The sequence below is a fragment of the Balaenoptera acutorostrata genome, chromosome 11 (genome assembly GCF_949987535.1).
Source record: "Balaenoptera acutorostrata chromosome 11, mBalAcu1.1, whole genome shotgun sequence".
In the NCBI taxonomy this organism is placed as follows: Eukaryota; Metazoa; Chordata; class Mammalia; order Artiodactyla; family Balaenopteridae; genus Balaenoptera; species Balaenoptera acutorostrata.
In genome coordinates, this window is record NC_080074.1 from 89,534,589 (window position 1) to 89,541,740 (window position 7,152).

Consider the following 7,152-nt stretch of genomic DNA (forward strand, 5'->3'; position numbering starts at 1 on the left):
GCGGGGGGGGGGGGGGGGCTCCTCTCTCAAAGGAGAAGGAATGGTGACTCTACATTTCTCCTTTTGAAAGCTGGCCTATGTCAGGGAAGGACAGTGATAAGACCGAGCTGCCTCCTTCACTGGCTTGAATATTTAACTTTTAGAGATTCTAATGGTTAAGGAAGAGCACTAAGAAAGAGCTAGCAATGCATTCCACTTTATAGTGTTGATTGATTTAGATAAAAATGCACTCTGGGTGTGGAATGGGTTAAATGTAAGATATAGGTACCTTTGGAACGTGGATTCCTCAGGGAGGGCAGGAATGGGTAGGGGCTGGAGAAGAGGTGACTGCAGAGAAAGCTGGTCTAGAAATGAGGGAGGCTTCATGCCAAGGGGCAGGAGAGCAGCAGAGAAGCCAGAACATCTGCTCCCTTTTAACTCTTTTTGGGATGCTTAAGAGTGAGCAGCACACCAACTTAGTGGTTGTTTTGGAGGAGTGAAAGAAAGACCAGTTTCTTCCTAGATATTCTGGTGTACGCTTAGAGGTAGAAAAGAATGGTGGGCCCTGGAGTAGACCAGGACAACTTCACAGAGGAGGTAAGGTTTATACCGAACCTCAAAGGCCCAGAAGCATTTGGATAGGTTGAAAGGAAAGATCTGGCAACCCAAGTCGGAAATATCTCAAGTACCAAAAGGTTCATGGCTGAAGTGAGCGTGGGAAATATAGGAGATGGTAAAAAGAAAGGGAAAAACAGTGGTTGGGGAGTTCAGGATTCATCTGGAAAAACTGAAGGAGATAAAACGCTCTTTATCTCACATCTACTTTCTTAACTTTTTTTTAAAATTATTTATTCATTTATTTATCTATTTATTTATGGCTGTGTTGGGTCTTCGTTTCTGTGCGAGGGCTTTCTCCAGCTGCGGCAAGTGGGGGCCACTCTTCATCGCGGTGCGCGGGCCTCTCACCATCACGGACTCTCTTTGCGGAGCACAGGCTCCAGACGCGCAGGCTCAGCAATTGTGGCTCACGGGCCCAGCTGCTCCGCGACACGTGGGATCCTCCCAGACCAGGGCTCAAACCCGTGTCCCCTGCACCGGCAGGTAGACTCTCAACCACTGCGCCACCAGGGAAGCCCTCCTTAACTTTTCTTAAAGGTCATCTCTAACTTATAAAGTATTAAGTGAAAACCTAGCCTCCCATTCTTCACCATGCTGATTCCGAAAAATAAGAGGGTTTAGATTAATTTATTGAGCTGACTGACTGAAAACTGGGAAAGAACAATGAAATTTCATGCAATAGTTAATGATTAATGGCTTTTGAATCAGATGACCTAGGATCAAATATGGCTCTAGCATTTTCTAAATCATGGGATCTTTGGTGAGTTACTTCTCCACCTGAGCCTTAGTTTCCTTGTTGGCAAAGTGGGTGTAAGATCGACTTTGTAGCAGGTGTGGAGAAAAGGGAAGCCTCCTACACTGTTGGTGGGAATGTAAGTTGGTGCAGCCACTATGGAGAACAGTATGGAGGTTCCTCAGAAAACTAAAAATAGAATTATCATATGATCCAGCAATCCCACTCCTAGGCATATACCTGGACAAAACTAAGTTCAAAAGATACATGCACCCCTATGTTCATAGCAGCACTATTCACAGTAGCCAAGACATGGAAACAACCTAAATGTCCATCGATAGATGAATGGATAAAGAAGATGTGGCACGTATATACAAAGGACTATTACTCAGCCATAAGAAAGAACAAAATAATGCCATTTGCAGCAACACGGATGGACCTAGAGATTATCACACTAAGTGAAGTAAGTCAGAAAGAGAAAGACAAATCCCATATGATATCACTCATATGTGGAATCTAGAATATGACACAAATGAACCTGTGTACAAAATAGAAACAGACTCACAGCCATAGAGAATAGACTTGTGGTTGCCAAGGGGGAGGGGAGGATGGAGAGGGATGGACTTGGAATTTGGGGTTGGTAGATGCAAACTATTACATTTAGAATGGATAAACAGCAAGGTCCTACTGTATAGCACAGGGAACTATATCCAGCCTTCTGGGGTAAACCATAATGGAAAAGAATATTAAAAAGAGAATGTATATATGTATAAAATTGAGTCACTTTGCTGTACAGCAGAGATTGGAACAATATTGTAAATCAACTATACTTTACTTAAAAAAATAGATAAAAGATCTACTTCGTAGAGTTGTTTTGAGGTACGGATGAGATAACATATTTAAACTTTCTAGCACAGTAGGTGCCGCAATAGGATCAATGGTTAAGTTGTCTGCCCTTGGGAGGTTGAACAGTCTATCTCTGCTCAAAAGATTTTATTGACAGTCTTAACTTCAATGAGATTAAGATGCTTTTAACTTTCAAATATCTATCTCTCATATCATTACTCTGAATCTTCAAACCTGAAATTTCTAAAGCTTCCTGGATATCTGCTCAAGGTTACCCCAGTGTCCTCAAATTCAGCATGAATCTAAACTGGGTTCATCTTCTTCTCAGGATCTCTTCTTTGTTTTTGTTTTATTGAAAAAGCTGAACTTTCTAGGGAACAAGCAAAGTCTTCTTTCTCAACACTTTTCCTGTGAACATATTTTGCTTATCCTCTAAATTAAATCCTTGTCTGGCCTCAGAGCTTTTCTGATCATTCTTGGGTGATTAAAAAGTCCAGTGCTGCTTAGTATCAAAACTCCAGACTCATCCAGTTAAAGTTTCATGTAACTGCAGGCAGTCAAGGTTGCTTTCTTTTTGCTTTCTTGTCCCAGCTCTTCTCCCACCTAGTAGCTGATGTTTTAAGCTGCTTTAAAATTGGAAGGTGGGCAAAGAGTAGGGGAAGAAAGATCTTACCTCACTGTACAGCTATGAACCAGTGGTGTGCTAGAGCCACTGTCCTGTGAGAGCTGATTGTTAAAATTTCAGGAATTGTATAAACTGATTGTTAACACACCATTGTTAAATATTAAATTATATAAACATATAATTAACTAAACTATATTAAAATAAAGGTAATAAATATTCAAAACTCATCATTTCCTAATTATTTTACCATTATCTACTCTTGAGGTTATTCACATCTATTTTATCCATATGGTGAAAACATCATACAATGTTGTACTACTGCACATTTCTTCCCAATGCCTCATTCAGTGATGTCACGCTGATTGCTTGAAATTGGTCATGATGGGTATTTACACCACGGAAAACGGCAAATGATGCAAATCAGGGATTGTTTTGTTGTATTGCCTAGACTTAAGAAAGTGATGGCGAAAGTATTAATAATGCAATTAAATGAAAATTGTGTTGTGTGTGTTGTTTTTGTGGCACATTGTGAATAGCACAAAAAATCGAGGAAATATTATTTCAGCGTTCAAAAGCTACTATCCAGTTCAGCAAAGACATTACAGTTGTCATAGATAAGCAAGTGAAGTTTGACCTATGTCTTTGTTGTTCATTTTCATCTTACCAGTTACCTTAGATGGAAATATCAACCAACATTCAAATTACACTCATTAGTCAATTGGTATTATAATTTGACTTGGGAACAAGAATTCTGCAAAATCTATGAAAGTGTTCTGAGAGAATCAGTTGGCTATACGGAATTTACAATAGAGAGTATTGCATATTTATTATTATTATTAAAATTTAAAATAAGTGCTATACATCTTTATATCAGTAAAATTTGCTTTATATATATGTACTTTTTCAGATATGTATTTTTTTTTTCAGAGAGCCAGTTGTTAAACATTTACCAGCACACTACTGGCCATTGATGCTTTGCTCGTGTGACTGATAAATGCTGACTCTTGGACACTGAGAACAGACTCATGGTTGCCAAGGGGGAGGGGGTTGGGGGAAGGATGGATTGGGAGTTTGGGGTTAGCAGAGGCAAACTGTTACATATAGCATGGATAAACAACAAGGTCCTACTGTATAGCACAAGGAACTATATTCAATATCCTATGATAAACCATAATGGAAAAGAATATTAAAAAAAGAATGTATACATATGTATAACTGAATCACTTTGCTCTACAGCAGTAATTAACACAACACTGTAAATCAACTATACTTCAATAAAACAAAATGAAACAAAATGCTGGTTCTTTCACTTTCCGAATGGACATGCAGAGTTCCCCCATCACTGGGGATCTTTCACCTGCAGTTTCTGGGTCAGCCCTTCTCCAGACTCAGTCCCTCTTGAGATGACATAGGGTTCACAATGGGCCCTTGGGAAACTCACTTATCCTTTTTTTCCCAGCAAACCCTGAAATTGCACACTAACCCACCATAGCATCTCTCTTCTCTCTGCGGTCAGACCACCTAGGTAGTCACACCTCCATGCCTTCAGCTGAATGAAGTACCATCTCCTGCGTCCTCCAGACTCCAGGGGATACCTGTAGAGCTCTCCAAAGAGAAGTCTTCCTCACTTATGCTAGGCACAGGGACTGGAGAGTGAGGTGAATCCCCTTCCCTTCTCCTTAACTGTGTGCACTGCGAATGCGTTGGGGCTAGTGGGGCTAAGGGCAGAGGCTGTTTCCTACAGCATACCTACCGCCCTCTTCAAAAGGATTCTTATTATAGCCTTCTTCTAGTCATCAAAGAATTCTTTACATTCTCGTATACAGCCTCAAGGAATATGATGGGCTAATGCTGGCAAATTTTTCTTTGTAGCAGGTCCCTACTTTATAATCGTTAACATGGTCTAGTACCTTAAAGGCATTGGGATGTTTGGTACCTATCATATTGTCCTTAGCTTTGGGAGCTGAATTAACACCACCCCCCCAATCACATTTAACTCCATGAGACACTGTTTTTGTTTTATAAATATCAGAGTCGTGTCATTTAGAAAACTGGAGGCATTTCTTACACTCTACCCCCTGGCCCCCAAATTCAACATACCAAGTCCTACCATCTCGGAAGTGTCTCTGCTTCCTCACTTCAGTTTTGATTGCGGCTGCTCTGTCTTAGGCCTTTCTTCCTCCATTCTCTGCTTCTAATTGATCTTCCACGCTGCCATAAGCGTTACCTTACTAAAAGGGAAACGTGGTTGCTCTCCCTTCCCACCTCTTTTTCTTCTGGAACTTTTCCAGTTCCCTGAACACATCAAGATTTTCTTTTCTCTATTCCAGGTTTGCCTTGTCCCGCCTATAGAATCTGTGAATCTGTGAATGGCAGGCTCAGATGCCACCCTCCCCACTATTCTCAGGCAGAAATAATGTCTATAGTAGTTTATTACATTTAACAGTGTTTATCATGTTAGAGTTGAGTGTGCCCCTATTGGGCTCCTCTTTGAGGAAAGCGTATCTTTTTCTTTTTCTTTATTTCTTTTCTTTTCTTTCTTGGCTGCACAGCATGTGGCATCTTTGTTCCCCAACTCCCAACCAGGGATCGAACCCATGCCCCCTGCAGTGGAAGCACGGAGTCCTAACCACTGGACCACCGGGGAAGTCCTGAAAGTGTATGATTTTTCTTGCCTGTGCCTCTAATCTCAGCACTTAGCATAGTGACTTAAGCAGCATATATTCAATAACCGTTTCTGGAGGTGTCAGAATTAGCACTATAGGCCTGATCTTACCAAGACTGAGTTCTCATAGTATGGTTAGATCCACCACTGTGAGGTATGAATTTGCCTTATGAAATATTCCTGTTCTTTCTTAGTTTGCTGTGATATTTCTAGATCAAGTGTTCTGGGTAGTTAGGTGTTAGGGTCACCCCATGGTATCAGGATGGAACCTCTGCTCAAAATTTGGTTTGGATGTCAAGATTTGATGATCACACACACATATATACAAACCATGAGTAAATGGAAAGGTTTATTACTCATATAATGAGGTTTCCTGAACCTTCTGGAGAGAGCTGGGCAGGCTCTCAAGCTGATCTTTCCTTGAGAGGCAAGGAAAGGAGACCAACTTTGCTTTTATTACAGTTAGGGGATTGGACCTGGGTGAAGGTTCGGCCCACGTGGGCCAGGTTTTGTTGTGGTTTAAATTTCTTGCCAGTGCCAAAGGTGGGCACACCCAATGCCCTCAGCTTGCCCCTCTGTGGAGCAGAAGGGGAAAGGGTGAGGCTTGAAAGCAGCCAAACATTGCAAGTGGAGTCAGGCTCTTTATTACAATAGCTAGCCTTCCTCTTTTGGTTTCCAACTCTATGCGATAGGTTTATAAAATTTCCAAACTCTTCTCAAGCTGTACAATGGAGCTTCATACTTCAATTTCAATTTCAATCCTTATCACCAGAAGACACTCTTATTAACTTATAAGCACACAAGGCAATTCCAGAGTCAAATATAAATTCTTTTTTATCATCCACATCTCTTTTGTACTATAGAAAATTGGGAATTCTCTTTAGCCTTTCAAACTTTTTGAGTCACAATTAAAACTTCTAAAAGATGCCCTTCATAGTGTGAAAGGTTATTATAACACAACTTGCATGTCCTTCTCCATATACTCTAAATAACAAATATTAGGTTTCAGCCTTATAAGTTTCATGCTATTTTTGAATAAAATGTTTCTGCTTAAGTTCCACAGCATTTGTTAATTGCTATGCTTTCCACGTATAAAATTACTGTGACAGCACTTGAAGGAATTATTATTTAATTATTTTTATGATTAATTATTTTCCATTTTAGTATGTAAGGCAACATTTTAATATCAGCCACATTGAAGATAGAGAAATTCTGATTGTTTTCTCAAAAATAAATAAAATACTTTCCACAGCCAATTATTATATTAAAGGAATAGAAACAAACAACACTGTATTTATACTTGTTTATTGAAATCACTAATATTTCTCATAAAATAAATGAGGGTATAAAGAAGGTAAAGCATATTTTTCCCTCCAAATGAGAAAAAATGTTAAATTATGCTATCAAATGAATATGGTTAATTTACTTCAGTTGATATTAAATACTGAAATTAGAAATTAGGTTGTATCTCAGTGAATTTTATCTGTTTTGAAAAGAAATAAACCTCTGTTTAAATAATACTGCAAATACTGCATTATCCATTCACTACATTAACCCAAGACAGATTTATATGAGGTTAAAGTAAATTTCTCCAGTCTTGAATTTATTTTTAGGTTTATATGAAACTTCAGAATTTTAGCTGTCAAAATGATGTTTAATACAGTTCATACGTGGTTAACAACAATG